Below are 21,879 nucleotides of genomic sequence, written 5' to 3' on the forward strand. Positions count from 1 at the left end.
GTAGCTAACCACCTCTCTCCACCAGACACTCCAGCCGAACTTCAGCCGACAGGCCTGCACTCCCTGGCGGGCCGCAGTAATGGCCATGACTCTGCTCCACTTCCTGCGATGGATTCCGCACGGCTCCATTATTCCCTGGCTGACCGCAGTAACGGCCACGACTCTACTCCACTTCCTGCGATGGATTTCGCATGGCTTCATTACTCCCTGGCAGACCGCAATGATGCCCACGATCCTGCTCCACTTCCTGCGATAGATACCGCGTGATTCTTCCATCCTCTGGCAAGTCGCGACAACAGACGCCGCTCCACTCCCCGCGACAGACTCCACGTGGCATGTCCCGATGATAGCCACGATTCCACTCCACTACTCTTCACAACAAACTCCTCCTGACTCTGGGCAGCCCACTGCCAGACGGTTACAGACGTCGCTATCAGTCTGTTGCTCCCTCCGCCTATAAAATGGGGACCCCAGATACATTATTCTCTAAACTCTATTTTTCTATCTCAAAACTCTGCTAAAATTTTTGTTCGAGCACTCCATTCTTGTTGAGGCAGAGAACTGACTTGAGCATCGGAGGGTCTTGCCGGAGCAACCCCACCTTCGGTTTAGACTTCTTTTGCAGGTCCCGGCGGCGACCGCGACTCCCTCGACTCCAGCTTCTCCGACGCAAGCGGATTTTTGCACCAACAGATAACATTATGGGTTCTTGATCGAGTACATGACCTAATTTTTCTGAGGTTAGGACAATCTTGAGGTTTCTTAGCCAGTCTTTATAATTTGTTCCGATCAAATGATTGGTTTCAAGGATGCAGACTAGAGGATTTGAGGCGACATTGTTTAACTGTGAGAGTAGAGATTTAAGTTAGACTTTTATGCTTTAAAGTTATATTTGCTTCTAGAGATTTTAAGATGCAAACAATGACTCCCATTAATTTTTTGGATCCCTCCACTCTCCGAGTAAAAAATGAAAATTCTAACGCGATAATTGGATTCTTAGTGGGTGCTGCTGTCCCACCGATGCCATATACCTTACCTAATAGTTATTGGCAGTATGTACATCGATGCATGGATAACTCTTTGCCTAGATGCTTCTCTAAGCATGTTGCAGTGACTTGGTCTCTAAGTCATGTGGGCTTACCTAACAGTTATTGACCACACTCCTTAGTTAAGCCCAACCCACCATTCACAAGCAGGTGTAAGGCCATCATTGGGTCCCTCACCTAACAGTTATTGGGCCAAACCCATCTTTACCTTGGAACTACTCTTTGCTAATAGAGTGGTTGCATATTTTTTGTGCAATTGAACCACTGTAACCAGTCGAGAACAATCAACACCAGTAGTATGCCTACACATTTACAATGGTGGATGACCTATGGACTTAATATTTGTAGGAAGGTTTAGATTTAGGTCTCATCTAATCTGTTATCATATGACTGATCTAATTGGTATGGACTAAATCAAAATGCCAAGCAACCTTATTCAGGACTTAATCTTCCAAATTGGTCAGGTAAGTCGAGATCGATGGGGGTCCCCCATTATTTTCCTTAGATACTAATAAATTGATCAGATTAGCTAACGAAATTAATTAAATAATCATTTTTCAATTACTTACCATAGACACTAATAGGTCAATTGATCCAAATAGATTAACTCAAGCGAATCAGACTCAAATCATTGAGCCGAATTAGGTCCTTAGATTAATTGATTCTACATATGGGATTCAATCGATTTGATTAATAATAATTGTATGATTATATATCTTAATTGGTCTAATCATAATCAATACTTGACTTGGTTTGATTAATTACTAAATCAAATTAAACTCAAAATGTTCAAATCAAAAATTCTAGATGCAATCTAATTATATGACCTAATTTTTGATTTTTTCATAACTAAAATTTTCATGCAAAAATAAAAATTTTAGATTTTAAAATTAAATTTTAGATCTAAATTTTTTACATGAAAGGTAAGTTTTAAATTATCAAACTAACTTTCAGATTTAACATACAAACATATATCTCATATATGTGTATAAAATTCAGATCGAAACAAAATTCAGATCATAACATAATGTCATATATCTCATATACAAATCATGAATCATATTGAAAATAATTTTATAATCTAAATATACAATCATATGTCTCATATATGAATCATAAATTAGATCAAATAAAATTTCAGATTTATGCATACATCTACATAACATATAATTATGAACTAGAAACTGTTCTAGAATAAAATTCAGATCTATGCATGCTTTCACATATCAACTATATATTTTATAATTAAATTTAAAATAAATTTTAAATTTAAATATTCATCTATACATCTCATGTATTAAAAAAAAAAATAGATTTTAAAATTTTTTTCAAAATATATATATCAATTTCATACATATGAAACCCGTGGCTCTGATACCACTATTGAAATTTCTATATTGGGGCATGTATGTATGTTTTAATTTTTTTTTTCTAAATATGATAGTAGAATAGAAGATTAAAACTCTTATTAATGTATATCATATATGTATAAAACATAAACCACAAGGATCTACTTCATATATTAAAATTGAACATATGCTGAAATTAAATATGTGATCGAATCACATACCTGTTTTGTAATTTTTTCTTCAAATCTGGATCTGAAAGAGAAGAGGCTCTCTCTTAGTGGTACAAGTACCTAATCTCTATAGATATCTACTCAGATCAGTCTGGAACAGCCTTCTTAATATTGATTTTTCTTCTCCAAGAAAAATTAGCCTACAAATTTGAACGAAGCCTGGATCGCGATCAACTCTTTGATCCTTTTCTTGAACTTCTTTTTCTCTTCTTCACTTGCTTTTTTTCTATAGATTATAGAGCAATCAAAGACTATAAAGCAGCAAATAAGAGGGATGCCCAACAGCCCTTGGGCGTGGAAGAAAGAAGACGCCCAAGCTTGGGGCGTTGATGCTCCAAGGGAGAAGAGAGGGAGAAGAGAAAAGGGGGCGTGGGACTTTCCAAGAGGGGGTGTGGGCTGCTGGTTGAAGTGCCTAGGGATCTTAGGGGAGGCTCCTTTAAATAGGCATAAGGTTTAAATCCTATTCAAAACCAAGCAAATGCTTAATACAAGTCCAACTTGCATTATGTTTTCTTATTCATTTACTTATTTGACTTCCTTTAGGAAATCAATTAGGTGCCAACTATTGAAGCCTTTGCACCCACAAAATCACACCCCACTTTGCACCCATGGGATGCCCCATAAAGGATCTACACGTCCTCTAATAGATGGGCACGTCCAACTTGATCAAATCAAGTGGCACCGAATCAAAACTATCAAAAAAATTAATTAAGGACTTGCACCCTTAATTCATTTGATCCAAAACCTTAGGCATTCAACAATTGAAGCCCAATAAATTTTATTCATTTAGATTATTAGCAGGTAACTAAATTTAAATTAATCTTATCAAATAAAAAATTCAAACATAAAGAAAAAATTGGATCCAACCATGTGCTAACAAAGTTACCCTAAACTCAATAGGATTTCTCTAAACCCAATTGAGACTTCATAAGTCCAATTACTTATTTCAGGTCTAATCTCTTTGTTGTGTAATCCTATAGGTTCAATTCTATCTGGTAGTAAGATATATAATGATCTCTATCATTGTATCATTAAAACTCTTTTCAATGAGTTGAAATAATTTTACTCTAACTCATCAAGGATTGTCGATCCTGAGCAATCCTAGTGAGCTCTCACAATCTATCAGTGACACCTAGCAGTATGTAGTGGTGATCCAGTAGAACTGAAAATGAATTTCAATGTGTAGTTAACGTTTGATTCAGTCTCTCTATCATGAGTCCTGACTAAATGGCAGGTCATGGATAAATCGTCAAATCTCATCATCAGCCATATAATAAATTCAATCAGTTCAAGTCCAATTATGATCTTTGTGAAAATTTTTTTTCCATCAATCACATTGCTGTGGCCACAGACTCTTGGACTTAGCCTCTCAAATCTCATAGGACTATTCTTTTCTATCAAGATTGATAGATTCCATCTTGATACGCACCCTACTTCTACAGTGGACCAACTGTCACCAACATCCACTACAAGGATTCATTGAGATCATGTTTATGTGTTAATCAAACTCCAGCAGCCATACTGCGAGTAATCATACCATCGCAGATCAAACGACCATTCACACAACTACAACATCGAGACAATCACTGATTATCAAGTAGAAATTCAAGTGATCTCTCGTATAGTCACGCTCAGTACTAGTTATTCTCTAACAACTATCCACACTCGTCGATCAGTGTCTTTACACTGTAGATCAAAGACTCATCTATCTCGAAAGAAGTGATCTGTGCACTAGTCTGTCTGGATCGATCACCATCCTCATGATGATACTATGATCAAGAGCATTTAAAAATTAAATACATGTCTCTAATTCTCAACACTTTAAGAATATGTATCGAAATGTTAATTCTATGGACGATTCAAGGACACATCATACTTGAATGAAAAATAAACTTATCCTTTTATTGATCAAATCAATATATTAAGTATAAAATTATATCCTAGCTTTATTACAATGTGTTAGCCATATTGACTTCTAGGATATACATCTAACATTAGGTTGTATGTTTATCCATGAATCGTGCTAGTAGATGTCAGTCAGCTCTGCATCGAAAGATTCGATCTTGCTCTTTTGACCAATATTGAAGATTATCGACATAATCTGCCAAAGTGTAGGCTGAACGTTGAAAAATGCTTATATATATATATTCACTCTATTAATGAGGAGCTCATGTTGAGAGAGACATACAAGAGAAATACAAAATTGAAAGGCCATGTTATTTTTTTTAGATTTTCCTAATACAATTACATAAGCATAAGCACAAGATCAAATGGGTGAATACTCTTATAGCGCTCACTTGTCTCTTCATTTTGGCTAATAAGTCATTCACCTTTATTAGTACGCCAGAGCTTCAAGATGATCTGACATTCTACCCACTACATTTGTTCATTAATTACATCAATAGATCAAGTGCAGTAGTCTACAAGTTTGGGAGCAGGCATAGTCAATAAGAGTGAAAACATGAAAGGATCTATCCAAACTAACCTAAGAAAGATGAGAAAACAGGGTTAGCTGAAGGTCTGCTAACAAAATATTAGCTTACTGATTTGGAATCCTTGAACCAAATGGCAATGGAATTTTAATTCAGCAATGCTATTCATTAGTAATGATGCCTTGATTTGTGATGATATTCCAATTAGGCAAACAAGTCAAAAGTCAGTGGATCAAAATACATGGGCTCTCCTAACCAATACTCATCTTCACTCTCCATGAAAAGTAAAAGAATATCAGGAGGTTGCATAATATTAGTTAGGAGGAAGAAGAAGAATGAGCATCGAGAAAAGGGATACAAGGCCTACTTATAGAGAAGAGGCATGCCTTACCAAAAAGATAAATTAAAATCCCCATTAATATGGAAGATCACACTAGATCCCCATGGATATGGAAGACCCTTTGAATAATGTGCAGGCCGTTCTTGCACAAAGAAGTATTCCATGGAAGAAAACATGTGGTAGAAGTAGAAGTCTCCAAGAAATTAAAAGAGATACAAGATAGAAGTGATGCTTAGATATAAGGGTAGCACTCCATTAGTAAATTGAAGCCATAATCATGAGATTTTTATTCTACAAGTATTGAAGAGGTGATGGCATATATCTCATCAGTCTCTTGATCATTGACTAATAAGATATGGGGGGCAATATTTACACCCCATCTCAACAATATAGCTAGCAGTTAAGAGCAAGCGCCATGTGGACCAGGGGCAAGTGAGAATCAACTAACCCTTGATTAGAAAGAGTTTGATTATGATAAATTTTATTAAGCATGGAGTACAAATCGAAGGAGGAGAGTCTGGTCAAACGCATGCTGAAAGCCTAGAACTTGGCTATGACCAACCATGATATATGAAAATAGACCAAGGTGGCTAAAGCGATCTCAAGGATAGTATCAAAATAGAATAGTATTTTGGATTAAAAAAATATGATTATTAGCCTGATGTTGCAAAAAAGATATTTATTCATTGAATTCCAATGACAGGTCGATAGGTCATTGGGATGCCATGAAAACCTTTGATCGTTCATTGACTTGTTATTCTGTTTTCAACCATTAAACCTAGAAAACAAATTTCTAGCATGCTCAATGGGATCCATCATATAAAGTGCTATTAAAGAAGAAAATTTATCCTCAATCTTTCAGCTTGCTATAGCCCAAGAATCCCGTAGAAGATGCATCTATTTTGGAGAAACAACAGGTATCTTGGGTGGAGCCAACCAAGAATTCCCTACCAATACAACATCTTCAAACTATTATCGATGGGATTCAACAAGGGACGACACTCCAAAAGGATCTTGGCTAGTAGAAAAGCCAACTTCTTATCGTAAGGTCCTTCCAATAGGTAGTTGGGCATATGTATAATGTTGTTACATAGTTCAAATGCCATTTGGATGAGAGTCAGAAAAATATCCTTGAAGTTGTGGCTAGGCAGCTTACGATGGTCCTAAGGCCATTTATTAGTCAACAGAATGATTTCTCCACCTAGATGGCTATGCAAACCGACAAATTAGTTGTAGTGGTGACCGAACAGAATTGGTCATTATATTTATCTTACAAAACATCCCCATCGCTGCAAGTATTTGAAAATAGCCCTCAAGCTGTTAGTAGATCACGAGCACAAGATTTACAATATGGCAATTTAAAGATTTTAGAATGCCTGACCTTGGAAAGCTCGTGTCATACGGTAAAGGGAAGGCTGGGTAGTATGAAGGTGAATCTTCAGGATTGAAGGTGCCTATACAAAATAATGGGGTATACCTATGAAATCTATTAATCAAGCTCCTTCTTAGATAGTCATTTTGGCCAATCATGAGACAAATTTAATGTCCTGGAATGAATCAGTTGTTTAGCAAGGAAACAAAAAAATAGGGAAATAATCGAAAAGGTTATCAATGCTAGGGGGCACTCTGATATACTGCTTGGGGTAAATATTAGTATGAATGTGGTGGGACAAGCTGCTCTACCAGATAACACAATAGTGAATTATGGATCTATAAGATAATTTGTACCTATAAATAATATAGCCTTCAATGTCAATAAAGCTAGAGGCAACCTTCTCAAAGGGTGCTTCTAGAGTTTTTTTATGTGATGTGTGATTTAGGTTTGTTGCGGCCAATCGCCTCGTCGTCTGGTCGCCGGGAACGAGCACCTGCAAAAAGGGAAGTCCACACTGACCGGAGGCGGCTCCGGCGGGGACCCTCCGACGGTCAAGTCAGAGAGGTGACTGGGCAACAGTGAAATGAAGACAGAGAGCTCAATCGAGAGAGAGAGAGAGGAGTGAGCCTGTGGATTCAAAGTCGAGAAGTGGAGGGATCCTTTGCACTGTTGCCTTCCCCGAATTATATAGTGGAGCACGGTATGGCGCCATCATTAATGGCGCAGACAATTGAGGAATTGTCAACTCACTGTAGACTGTCAGAGTCACCGTAAAAGTGTCATGTCGCCGTGGGGCTATCAAATCACTAGGGTTGACAATGCCCTAGGCAGGACAATGCCCCTAGGTGGTAGTGCCGCATGTTGCTGTCAGAACTAACAAGCTCTGGCGGCTGTACGGTGATCGGAGGAGTCGACCGACCCTAGGTCGGTGGCCAGCTGAGTGGCGTCGGGTGGAGATTCGGGCCCCTCTGCTGGTCGGTGAGCCTTACGTGAGTCGGCCATCAGACTTTCGGGTTCAGTCGGTCGGGAAAAGTATGCCCGACCGACACATCCTCAGTCGGTTGTGGGCCGTTAATTGGCCGGTGATGGCGTTCGTCGGTCGGTCGCTCCGGCTGTCGGTCGGTCGGTCGGTCCCTCCGACCGTCAGTCAGTCGGTCGGTCGATCCCTCCGACAGTCAGTCGGTCGGTCGGTCCCTCCGGCCGTCAGTCGGTCGGTCGGTCGGTCTGCCTGTCGGTCGGTCGGTCGGTCCCTCCGACCGTCAGTCGGTCGGTCGGTCCCTCCGGCCACCGGTCGGACGGTCGGTGGGTATTCCCCAACAGTTGCCCCCCTCCACTCCTGAGTCGGATGGTGAGCTGGCCGATGCCTTTATTTGGGTAGCAACCCCGGGCAAAAAGGAGTGGATTCGTCGTAGGCCAAATTTCGACCGTACCGCAGGTTGATACGATGTCAGGCGTCTCATGAATGTCGAGCGATTTGCTGGCGTCAGACGTCTAGTCAGTGTCAGATGTCACATCGGCGTCAGGTGTCAGACGTCCCGTCTTGTCGTCGTCAGATGTCCCATCTGCGTCAGGAGGTCGGGTGCCGGATGATTCGATGTCAGACGACCGGATATCCGGCACCTTCTGGGGAACGCAGACCGTCGCGATGCGCTGTCAGGCATCCCATCAGGAACGCGAATCGCCGCAGGCGCTTTAATTCGGAACTGCGGCCCCGTTCGCCACATGTCGGAGGTGGTTGGGCCGGCGCCCCTCGCATTTAATGCGGGCGGTCCGGCCGTCCCGGGATGGGCGCACCGAATCATCAGGCCGAAAGGAGGGCCCGGAAGCCGCCACGTGTCGCACATCCGTGAGGCTTCGATCGGCGCAGAGGCATCTCGGCCGTCGGATGGCCCTATATATATAGGGCCATCCGGACCCAGGACCTCATTGTTGACGTTTTGCTGCAGAAACTCTGCCCGGGCGATTTCTCAGTCGTCATTGGCAGTCGCCTTCCCTCCTGCTTCCAAAAGGGTTCATTGCCGGTTCGTGGACTTCCCTTCCTCTTCTTCTTCTTCCTCTTTGCTTCTTCTTCCTCTTTGCTTCTTCCTCTCTTGTTCGGTTCTGGTGCAATGGTCAGAAATCCGACTCGGAGAGCTCGATCGGGAAATCCGACCGATGACTCCCGGTCGACTCCGAAAGTTGAGGTTTCCTCGCTTTCGGGGCCGAACGTTGATCGGCTTCGGGAGCAGTATCGCATCCCGGAGCAGTTTCAACTCTCCGCCTCAGGGGCCGGCGGTCGAGTTAACAACCCTCCATCGGGCCAACTGGCGCTGTATGTCGAAGATCTTCGCATGGGTCTTCGGCTCCCGATTTCGGAGTTCGTCCGAAATCTGCTGAATTATTACGGACTTTGTCCGGCGCAACTGGCGCCGAACTCTGTCCGACTGATAATCAGCTTCGCACTGTTGTGTCAGCTTTTAACGACCAACCCTCGTATTTCGCTCTTCCGGGCATTCTTTGTGCTCCGACCCCACCCTAAGGCCCGAGGGTGGTGGCTCTTCAACCCCCGAAAGGGTCTTTCCTTCATCACTGGTCTTTCATCGTCCATCCATGGGTGGAAGAACCAGTTTTTCTTCGTCTCATCTCCATCCTCTTGGGGCTTCCCTTCCCACTGGGGCGTGCCCCGAACCGAAGCAAATGACAACAATCGGGTGGAGGCGGACGACCGGGAGGACTTCCACCGACTGAAAGATATGTCGGTCCCGAAGCAGAGGGAGCTTGTTACCGAACAAGCTCTCTATGACGCCGGCCTGAGCTTGGTCCCCCGACTAGGTATCGCCCGATCCCCCGGTCTTCTTTTCATTCGGCCCTTTGTCCGGCTCTTTGATTAACATATCTATCGGTATCGCAGGGACGCCTCCGAGGATGCGGCCGACCGACGTCGAGATCCGGCAGTACGCAGTAAGGAAGAGGCCGGCATCGGGGGCAGGACCTTCGCATCCTCCGAAGAAGCCTACTCCAGCGGCGCCGACCGTCGAAGCATCGGCGACCGACCAATCGGAGCCAGTGATAGCGCTCGCGGCTCCGGCAGCGCATGCGGAGGAGAGGCCGGTGGAAGAAGCGACCGAAGGAACATCGACGGCCTCACCGGCGGCGGTGGAGCCGGATGACGTTCGGGAAACCGAACATCATCCGGCGGCGTCTGTGGCCGCAACGGAGGGTGCCGGTTCAACCTCGAGCATCCCCTCGCTGTCGGTTCCGTCGGTCGGGGTGGCCGATCGGGGAAAGGCCCCGATGGACCCCACGGACGAAACAAGGTCGGGGAGTCGCACTGTGCCACCCAGCGCACAGTTCCCCGATGGTGCATCGGTATTGGCCGACCACAACCTGGCGAGGAGGCTGTGCCAGGGAATCCTCCTCCCGGCCGACGTGGAGGCACTAAGGTCTCAGCAAGTGACCGAGATGTTGTCTTCGTTCTACCCGACCATGGTCGAGGTAAGTCCTGTTCCGCCTCCGCCTCCTTTTCCCTTAGTGTATTCGTCACTTTGTTTTCCTGACGAAACACTTGCGTCGGCAGCTGATCTACACCATGTCGGAGCTTGAAGCCGGATACCGAAGGTTCGAAAATGTCCGGGCGGCTTGGAAGGAAAGGTCGGCGGCGGCCGAAGCTGACCGGGCAATGCTGGTCGACCACTTGAAGCAGTCGGCCGACCGGGAGGCCAAGTTGGTGGATGAAGTCTCCAGGCTCGGGTCCGAGCTAAGGTCGGCCAAAAAAGAAGCCAAATGCAAGGGCCAGACCGTGTATCGTCTGCGGAACGAGCGGGATGGTGTTGCCGCCGAACTTGAAGGCGAGCGCGAGCAGCTTCGGGTCAGCTTGGAGAAGCTCGCCAAAGCTGAGGAGGATCTATCGATCGCCCAGGCCGACGCCGACATAGCGAAGGCAGAAGCAGAATCGGCAAAGGACTCGCTCGGCCGGGTGGAGGAGGAAGCAAGGTCGGCGCAGGAGTCGGCAAGCCGGGTGGTGGAGGACTTCCGTGCCACCGACCAGTATCGGGAAGAAATGCTGGAGTCGAGCTTCGCATCGTACCGGGTGGGGTACGAGGATGGTTGGGATGCGGTCCAGGCCCTATACCCGGAGCTGGACCTCAGCAGTATCGTCCCGCCAGGGCTGAGGAGCAAGCCACCGAGGAGATGGCCGACCAGCCATCGGGAGGCGTCGTCGTGGCGGAGGAAGCCGTCCCGGAGCAAGTGGCGCCGACTGCCAGTCCCCCGCCGACCGACGATCCTGCTTCGGCCGTCGACCTAGCGTCGATCGTGGTCGATACACCAGTTATCCCCGATCTTCCATCGGTCGAGGAGATCGACTCAGAGGGATGATCGCGGCCTTGCCGACTTTAGTTTCTTTTGTCTTTTCCTTCTTTAGAGCACTTGTAATCGAGCTTCGACCCGACTTTGTAAACTTCCTTTTGACTTTGAATGAAAATTTTCTGTTGGGGAATACCCGCCGACCGACCGACTGACAGTCGGAGGGACCGACCGACCGACCGACAGGCGGACCGACCGACCGACCGACTGACGGTCGGAGGGACCGACCGACCGACTGACTGTCGGAGGGACCGACCGACCGACCGACTAACAGTCGGAGGGACCGACCGACCGACCGACAGCCGGAGCGATCAACCGACGGACGCCATCACCGACCAATTAACGGCCCACAACCGACTGAGGATGTGTCGGTCGGGCATACTTTTCCCGACCGACTGAACCCTGAGTCTGATGGCCGACTCACGTAAGGCTCGCCGACCAACAAATCTCCACCCGACGCCACTCAGCTGGCCATCGACCTAGGGTCGGTCGACTCCTCCGATCGCCGTACAGCCGCCAGAGCTTGTCAGTTCTGACAGCAACATGCGGCACTGCCACCTAGGGGCATTGTCCCGCCTAGGGCATTGTCAACCCTAGTGATTTGACAGCCCCACGGTGACATGACACTTTTACGGTGACTCTGACAGTCTACAGTGAGTTGACAATTCCTCAATTGTCCGCGCCATTAATGACGGTGCCATACCGTGCTCCACTATATAAATCGGGGAAGGCAACAGTGCAAAGGATCCCTCCACTTCTCGACTTTGAATCCACAGGCTCGCTCCTCTCTCTCTCTCTCTCTCGATTGAGCTCTCTGTCTTCATTTCACTGTTGCCCAGTCACCTCTCTGACTTGACCATCGGAGGATCTCCGTCGGAGCCGCCTCCGGTCAGTGTGGACTTCCCTTTTTGCAGGTGCTCGTTCCCGACGACCAGACGATGAGGCGGTTGCGGCCCGAACATCATCCGACTCCACCACCATCGGTGAGGCCGTCGATGTTCCTTCGGCCGCTTCTTCCACCGACCTGTCCTCCGCATGCACTGCCGGAGCCGCGAGCGCTATCACTGGCTCCGATTGGTCGGTCGCCGACACTTAGATGGTCAGCGCCGCTGGAGTAGGCTTCTTAGGAGGACGTGAAGGTCCTGCCCCCGATGCCGGCCTCTTCCTTACTGCGTACTGTCGGATCTCGGCGTCGGTCGGCCACATCCTCGGAGGCATCCCTGCGATACCGACAGATATGTTAATCAAAGAGCCGGACAAAGGGCTGAATGAAAAGAAGACCGGGGGATCGGGCGATACCTAGTCTGGGGACCAAGCTCAGGCCGGCGTCATAGAGAGCTTGTTCGGTAACAAGCTCCCTCTACTTCGGGACCGACATATCTTTAAGTCAGTGGAAGTCCTCTCGGTCATCCGCCTCCACCCGGTTGTTGTCATTTGCTTCGGTTCGGGGCACGCCCCAGTGGGAAGGGAAGCCCCAAGAGGATGGAGATGAGACGAAGAAAAACTGGTCCTTCCACCCATAGATGGACGATGGAAGACCAGTGATGAAGGAAAGATCCTTCCGGGGGTTGAAGAGCCACCACCCTCGGGCCTTAGGGTGGGGTCGGAGCACAAAGAATACCCAGAAGAGCGAAATACGAGGGTTGGTCGGCAAAAGCTGACACAACAGCGCGAAGCTGATTATCAGTCGGACAGAGTTCGGCGCCAGTTGCGTCGGACAAAGTCCGTAATAATTCAACAGATTTCGGACGAACTCCGAATCGAGAGCCGAAGACCCGTGCGAAGATCTTCGACATACAGCGCCAGTTGGCCCGGTGGAGGGTTGTTAACCCGACCGCCGGCCCCTGGGGCGGAGAGTTGAAACTGCTCCGGGATGCGATACTGCTCCTGAAGCCGATCAACGTTCGGCCCCGAAAGCGAGGAAACCTCAACTTTCGGAGTTGACCGGGAGTCATCGGTCGGATTTCCCGACCGAGCTCCCCGAGTCGGATTTCGGCCATTGCACCAGAACCGAACAAGAAGAGGAAGAAGCAAAGAGAAGAAGAAGCAAAGAGGAAGAAGAAGAAGAGGAAGGGAAGTCCACGAACCGACAATGAACCCTTTTGGAAGCAGGAGGGAAGGCGACTGCCGACGACGACTGAGAAATCGCCCGGGCAGAGTTTCTGCAGCAAAACGTCAACAATGAGGTCCTGGGTCCGGATGGCCCTATATATATGGGCCGTCCGACGGTCGAGATGCCTCGCGCCGACCGAAGCCTCACGGATGTGCGACACGTGGCGGCTTTCGGGCCCTCCTTTCGCCTGATGATTCGGCGTGCCCATCCCGGGACGGCCGCACCGCCCCATTAAATGCGAGGGGCGCCGGCCCAACCACCTCTGACATGTGGCGAACGGGGCCGCGGTTTGAATTAAAGCGCCCGTGACGATTCGCGTTCCCGATGGGATGCCTGACAGCACACCACGACAGTCTGCGTTCCCCAGAAGGCACGGATATCCGATCGTCTGACACCGAATCATCCGCACCCGACCTCCTGACGCAGATGGGACGTCTGACGATGATAAGATGGGACGTCTGACACCTGACACCGACGTGACATCTGACACCGACTAGACGTCTGACGCCAGCAAATCGCTCGACATTCATGAGACACCTGACATCGTATCAACCCGCGGTACGGTCGAAATTTGGCCTACGATGAATCCACTTTTTTTCGCCCGGGGTTGCTGCCCAAATAAAGGCATCGGCCAGCTCACCGTCCGACTCAGGAGTGGAGGGGGGCAATTGTTGGGGAATACCCGCCGACCGACCGACTGACGGCCGGAGGGACCGACCGACCGACTGACGTCGAGGGACCGACGACTGCCGGAGGGACGACCGACGACCGACCGACCGACTGACGGTCGGAGGGACCGACCGACCGACCGACAGCCGGAGCGACCGACCGGCGGACGCTATCACCGGCCAATTAACGGCCCACAACCGACTGAGGATGTGTCGGTCGGGCATACTTTTCCTGACCGACTGAACCCGGAAGTCTGATGGTCGACTCATGTAAGGCTCGCCGACCAATAGAGGGGCCCGAATCTCCACCCGACGCCACTCAGCTGGCCACCGACCTAGGGTCGGTCGACTCCTCCGATCACCGTACAGCCGCCAGAGCTTGTCAGTTCTGATAGCAACATGCGGCACTGCCACCTAGGGGCATTGTCCCGCCTAGGGCATTGTCAACCCTAGTGATTTGACAGCCCCACGACGACATGATACTTTTACGGTGACTCTGACAGTCTACAGTGAGTTGACAATTCCTTAATTGTCCGCGCCATTATTGACGGTGCCATACCATGCTCCACTATATAAATCGGGGAAGGCAACAGTGCAAAGGATCCCTCCACTTCTCGACTTTGAATCCACAGGCTCGCTCCTCTCTCTCTCTCTCTCGATTGAGCTCTCTGTCTTCATTTCACTGTTGCCCAGTCACCTCTCTGACTTGACCATAAGAGGGTCCCTGCCGGAACTGCCTCCGGTCAGTATGGACTTCCCTTTTTGCAGGTGCTCGTTCCCGGCGACCAGACGATGAGGCGATTGGCCGCAACACTTCCTTTACTTTTTCCTCTGCTCGGTCTTCTTCTTGTGTATGGTTGAATGTCTTCGTAAGTCGCTAACTCATGTAAGTTGCTAACTCATATAGGTCGGTTAGGACGTTCGGCAACTCGTGCCACCACGAAGGTAGAGTAAGTCCCGACTTTGGATTGGCCTTTGATAGTCAAGGTCGTCAGTCGGGCGCGTCTGTTGAGTCGGGAGCCGACCGACCGTGGTAAAGGTTCAGTAGTCAGGTCCCCTCTGACGTGTTCAGTCGAATGTCGTCCGGTGTATTCGGTCGAGGGAGCATCGATAAGTCGGACCCCGATACCCTTGTGTCGGGTATACTTACTGCACCTCGCGATATACGGTGGTAAGCCGAATATCTTCCAGCCGACCGTAGCCCGATCGGTGAATCATGAATGCGTCTGAGGTCGTATTGTGCGATAGACGGTGGTAAGCCGAATATCCTTCGATCGGCCGTAGCTCGGTCGGGAGTCGCGACGTCGGTCGCAAAGGCATTTCGCCCTTCTTTGGTCGGGGCTCGACCGGCATGTCAGCCGATGGTCTGGCCCAGAAGTTTGACCGTAGAAGGAGTGTCAACTCCTGCCAATATGGTGTATCGGTCCTGGTAAGGGTCCGATGTATCATCGACCGTCGAAGGAGCATCAACTCCCGTCAGTATAAATATATCGGTCCTCATAAGGGTCCGATGTATCATCGACCATCGAAGGAGTGTCAACTCCCGTAAATATATCGGCCCTCGTAAGGATCCGATGTATCGTCGACCGTCGAAGGAGTGTCAACTCCCGTAAATATATCGGTCCTCGTAAGGATCCGATGTATCGTCGACCGTCGAAGGAGTGTCAACTCCTGTAATTATATCGGTCCTCGTAAGGATCCGATGTATCGTCGACCATGGAGCCGTCGGTTTCGCACGGATACCAAGTCTGAGTTGGCACGCTGGTGCTCGACCTTGGCGGGCGCCGATCGTCAGTCGAAGAGATAAACTCTGAGATTTCAAACTGGATTTGTATTCCAACTGGACAAATACAGAGTTCATTGGTAGTACAATTTCAGGTTATCGACGTTCCACGTTCAGGGGATGGGTTTCCCTTCAAGGGTCTCCAGTCGGTAGTCTCTCGGACCATAGGTGTCCGCTACCTTGTAGGGCCCTTCCCAGTTCGGAGCCAGCTTCCCTTGGTCCAGGGGCTTCGAGACCTCTGCCTTCCTCAGGACCAAGTCACCAGGCCTGAAGAGCTTTGGTCTGACCTTGGCATTGTAATACCGAGCAACCTTCTGTCGGTATGAAGCCATGCGAATTTGAGCCTCGTATCGCAGTTCGGGAACGAGGTCTAGGTCGGCCCTCTGACAATCGGAGTTGTCCAGCTCTTGATACCGCTCGACCCTTGAAGACGACAGTCCAATCTCGAGCGGGATCATTGCCTCCGTCCCGTAAGCCAAGCCGAAAGGCGACTCCCCGGTCGGAATGCGGGGGGTCGTTCGGTAAGCCCACAGGACGGAGCCTAGCTCGTCGACCCAGAGGCCTTTGGCTTCATTCAGTCGGGTTTCGAGTCCGTGGAGTAAGGTCCGGTTGGTCACCACGACTTCGCCGTTGGACTGTGGGTGCCCGACTGAAGTCAATCGGTGTGTGATGTGGAACCTGACGCAGAAGTCTTTGAAGTCTTGGTTGTCGAATTGCCACCCATTGTCGGTGATGATAGTATGCGGCAACCCAAACCTGAAGATGATGGATTTTTGGATAAAGTCCTCCATCTTCCGCTTGGTGATCTGCGCCAAGGGTTCGGCCTCCACCCACTTGGTGAAGTAGTCGATGGCGACAACTATGAACTTTCTTTGACCCGATGCTGGAGGAAAAGGGCCGAGAATATCGACCCCCCACTGAGCGAAGGGCCATGGAGCAACAATAGGAGCGATTTGGCTGGCCGGTTGGTGTTGAATGTTGGCGTACTTCTGACAAGGTTCGCACCTCCGAACCAACTCGGCTGCGTCCTTCCTCATGGTGGGCTAGTAGTAACCCTGTCGCAGGACTTTGTAGGCCAGAGACTTGCCCCCCAAGTGATTCCCGCAGATCCCTTCGTGCACTTCTCGGAAAGCATAGTCGGCGTCGGTCGGTCCCACGCACCTAAGCAATGGGAGGGAGAACGACCTCTTGTAGAGTCGGCCGTCCATGATCACATATTGGGAGGCCGACCATCGGTCAAATACCGTCCTCGGGGCCGATCCCGTCGGTCAAATACCGAACGATCGGGTCCATCCAGCTTGGTTCGATCGTTAATTACTGTACTTCTTCGACCCGGTCGATGCTCGATCGCTCGAGGTTCTCCACAAACGTCTGACCTAAAGAGTCGAAGGCCAAGTCGCCAGTCTGGAGAGTGCATCAGCACGGGCGTTCTCCGACCTAGGGATGTGGGAAATTTCAAAATACCTGAGGCGTGCCATGAGGTCCTTCACTTTCTGAAGGTATTTGACCATGGTCGGATCTCGTGCCTCGAATTCGCCCTTGACCTGCCCCACGATCAGCTGAGAATCGAAGAATGCCCGGAGGCTGTCGACGCCCAGTTCCCTCGCCATCCTCAAGCCAGCGAGGAGTGCTTCGTACTCGGCTTGGTTGTTGGAGGCCTTGAAGTCGAATCGGAGGGCGTACTCGATGACCACCCCATCCGAATTTGTGAGCAGGAGCCCAGCCCCGCTCCCCTGAGCATTTGAAGCTTCGTCGATGTGCAGTACCCAAGTAGAGACCGGGTCTGGCTCGGAGACCGCATCTCGTCCCGAGTCCGCAGCTCCCGACCCTTGGTCGGTTGTCGGGCACTCGGCGATGAAGTCGGCCAAGACCTGAGCCTTCAAGGCAGGCCGCGGTCGGTACTGAATGTCGAACTCACTGAGCTTCATCGTCCACTTTGCCAGTCGTCCAGATGTATCCGGTCGGTGCAATATCGCCCTCAGGGGCTGGTTGGTGAGAACCATTATGGCATGAGCCTGGAAGTATGGACGGAGTCGTTGTGCAGAGACGGTCAGGGTGAAAATTATCTTTTCTGTCTCCGAATATCTGGCCTCAGCGCCGTGGAGCACCTTGCTGGTATAGTAGATAGGCTGATGGGTTCAGTTCTCATTTTCTCGAACGAGGACCAAACTGACCGCCTCAGAAGATGTGGCCAAGTAGAGATACAAGGTCTCCCCGACCTGCGGCTTTACGAGCAGCGGTGGGGAAGCCAAGTACTTCTTCAGGTCTTCGAAGGCCCATTGGCACTCATCCGACCAAGAAAAACCATTTGCCTGGCGCAAAGTTTTGAAAAATGAGAGGCACCTTTCAGCTGATCGAGAAATGAATCAGCTAAGAGCGATGATTTTTTCGTTCAGCTGTTGGACCTCCTTCTTGGTGTTCGGATGACGCATGTCGAGGATCGCCTTTATCTTCTCAGGGTTGGCCTCAATCCCTCTCTGAGAAAAGAGGAATTCGAGGAACTTTCCTGAGGTCACCCCAAAAGCGCACTTGGTCAGATTGAGCTTCATTCGATGTCGTCGTATGGTGTGGAAGGTCTCCTCGAGATCCCGAACATGATCCAGGATCTGCGCACTTTTCACCAGCATGTCGTCCATGTACATCTCCATGTTGCACCCAATCTGGTCTTTAAAGACCTTATTGACAAGTCGCTGGTAGGTGGCGCCGACGTTCTTCAGTCCGAAGGGCATCACCCGATAACAGTAGAGGCCCTTGGGAGTCACGAAGGCGGTATGCTCCTCGTCTTCAGGCGCCATCCGGATCTGGTTGTATCCGGCGAAGGCATCCATGAAGCTGAGCAGTCGAAATCCGGACGTCGCATCCACCAGCTGGTCGATCTTTGGAAGTGGAAAGCTATCCTTTGGGCAGGCTCGGTTCAAGTCGGTATAGTCGATGCAAATCCTCCACTTCCTGTTGGCTTTTTTGACCATGACAACATTGGCGAGCTAATCGGGATACGTGGATTCTGGATGAAGCCCGCTTCGAGTAGCTTGTCCACTTCTTCGTCGATGGCCCTTTGTCTCTCTGGAGCGAAGGACCTTTTCTTTTGCCTCACCGGCCTCATCGTCGGGTTGATGTTGAGTCGGTGGGTTATTGTCTCTGGAGGGATGCCCGACATATCTGCTGCCGACCAAGCAAATATGTCGGCATTGGCCGTCAGTAGCTCCGTCAATCATCGTCGTTCGGGGTCGGGCAATTGAGACCCGACCCAAACCTTTCGGTCAGGATTTTCTGCTATCGGGATCGACACGAGCTGCTCGACCGGCGAACCCCGTTCTTCCTCCTCCCGTTGGTCCAGTTTGTCGATTGTCAGGGAACCCCTCAACTCATCGTTTTGAGCGGAGATCTGGAAGCATCGTCGAGCGAGCTGTTGATCCCCGCGCATCTCCCCGACCCCATTTCTGGTCGAAAACCGAATGAGGAGATGGTACGTTGAGACAATCACCTTGAGGGTGTTCAGTCCGGGTCGTCCAAGTATGGCGTTGTAGGCCGAAGGCACTTGGATGACCGCAAAAGTTAAGTGGACCGTGCTTTGTCGTGGTTCGATGCCGGCCGTCACAGGCAGGGTAATTTCTCCTTCCGTCGTGACAGCATCCCCGACAAAGCCGATCAAGGGCATAGAGACCCTCTTAAGTCGGTCGGTTGACAGTTGCATCCGGGAGAAGATCGAGTAAAACAAAACATTTGTCGAGCTTCCATTATCAACAAAAATTCTTTTTACATCATAGTTTGCTATTGTTGCCGAAACAACGACAGCATCGTCGTGGGGAGTTTGGATGCCCCGAACATCTTCCTCTGTAAAAGTGATTACGTCATCCGGGAGCGGCTTTTTCGTCGGCTCCCCTCCCGCAGACGTCCCCGGGCCCAACCGCTTGGAGATCATATTGATGATTCCGACCGTCGGCTGATTAGTCACCGCTTCTTCAGTCGGCCGGGGTCGTCGATCAGCAACTGGTTGGGTCGGCGGGTTCTTCCAAATTTGCCGAGATACCTCCGACGGATGAGGGCTTCAATCTCATCCTTAAGCTGGATGCACTGCTCGGTGTTGTGGTCGTGGCCTCGGTGAAATCGGCAGTACTTCCGACGGTCGAGGCCTTTTGCCTTCAGAGGCGGGGGCCATCGCAGGTATTCTTCCCCCTCGATCTCCATTAGAATCTGCGCATGAGGAGCGGAGAGAGGAGTGTAGGAGTCATACCTGGGGTGTGTCGGCCTTGGAGTCTGCTGCCGGGGTGACTTTTGGATTCATCGAGGTGGCGAGACCCGACTATCGGTCGGGGGCCTGCTGGGTTCGACGGGTTCCCGACCCTTCCTCCGCTTCTCCTTCGGGCCTCTGGGGTCGGCCAAGCGTCGGTCGGAAGCTCCTTCATCCGGCGCATGTACTTGTATGCGCGCTCCAGCAGCTCGGCGTACGTTCGGGGGAGGGTCTTGTCCAGAGAGTAGGTAAATCGGGATGCCCTCAGCCCCCGCTTCATGGCTGAGATAGCCATGTCTTCGTTGAGGTCCCGGACCTCAAGCATGGCCGTGTTGAATCGCGCCACGAAGTATCGGAGCGTCTAATTCTCTCCCTGTTTGAGGGAGAAAAGGCTGTCCGACGTTCGCGGCGGCTTCCGGCTGGTGCTGAAGTGGGCCACGAAGGAGTGCTAGAGTTGTCCGAAGGAGTGGATACTTCCCGATCGGAGACCGGAGTACCAGGCCCTGGCAGCCTTGTAGAGTGTGGCGGGGAAGCCGATGCAGAAGAGAGCGTCGGATGCCCCTTGGATCGTCATGAGAGCTTTGTAGCTCTCAAGGTGGTCGATCGGGTCGGTGGAGCCGTCGTATGGCTCCACATGCGGCATCTTGAACCGACTGAAAATTGGTTCGTCGAGAACTAGTCGGGAGAGAGGTTAGGCGGTCTGAAAGTCGACGTCATTCGAAGACTTCTGGCCGTCCACCTGCAACTGCGCAAGCCGACGGTCGATTTCCTCGAACTGGCGCTCGTAGTCGTCCGTCCGTCGGTGCTGGGAGACCCCAGGGGTGGAGTCTCCGGAAGATTCTGAGAGGGAGGCGGACGGCGTTCGCGGTCGCTTCTCCTTCCTCGCCCGTTCCAGCAGGGAAGGAGAGGGCTGCTGGGACCGTCGGTCATCGCGCCATGGCCGTCCCTCCTCCTCTCTGTGGGAGCGCTGTTGCGGGCGCTCGCGCGGAGGCGACGGGGATCGGCGCGGGCGTCGGCGGCTGCTCCTGGAGGGCATCGGACGGGCCGCTGGTTGTTGCTGGAGGCTTTTGACCGCATCCGTCAGTACGATTATCTGTCGTACGATGGCCGCGATCTGCGCCTCCGCGGTCACTGCGGGGTGTGGAGAGCTGGGCTCCGCCGCTGAGGGTGGCGGGGAGGCCTCTTCCCGACGGAGAGAGCGCCTCGCCGACCCGATGATCCTCGATCGTTGGGCTCTTGTCTTCGTCATCATACTCTACCCCCCTACCTGGCGTGCCAATCTGTTGCGGCCAATCGCCTCATCGTCTGGTCGCCGGGAATGAGCACCTGCAAAAAGGGAAGTCCACACTGATCGGAGGTAGCTCCGGCGGGGACCCTCCGACATTCAAGTCAGAGAGGTGACTGGGCAACAGTGAAATGAAGACAGAGAGCTTAATCGAGAGAGAGAGAGAGAGAGGAGCGAGCCTGTAGATTCAAAGTCGAGAAGTGGAGGGATCCTTTGCACTGTTGCCTTCCCCGATTTATATAGTGGAGCACGGTATGGCACCGTCATTAATGGCGCAGACAATTGAGGAATTGTCAACTCACTGTAGACTGTCAGAGTCACCGTAAAAGTGTCATGTCGTCATGGGGCTGTCAAATCACTAGGGTTGATAATGCCCTAGACGGGACAATGCCCCTAGGTGGCAGTGCCGCATGTTGCTGTCAGAACTGACAAGCTCTGGCGGCTGTACGATGATCGGAGGAGTCGACCGACCCTAGGTCGGTGGCCAGCTGAGTGGCGTCGGGTGGAGATTCGGGCCCCTCTGTTGGTCGGCGAGCCTTACGTGAGTTGGCCATCAGACTTTCGGGTTCAGTCGGTCGGGAAAAGTATGCCCGACCGACACATCCTCAGTCGGTTGTGGGCCGTTAATTGGCCGGTGATGGCGTCCGCCGGTCGGTCGCTCCGGCTGTCGGTCGGTCGGTCGG

Source organism: Elaeis guineensis, chromosome 11 (genome assembly GCF_000442705.2).
Source record: "Elaeis guineensis isolate ETL-2024a chromosome 11, EG11, whole genome shotgun sequence".
Classification (NCBI taxonomy): domain Eukaryota; kingdom Viridiplantae; phylum Streptophyta; class Magnoliopsida; order Arecales; family Arecaceae; genus Elaeis; species Elaeis guineensis.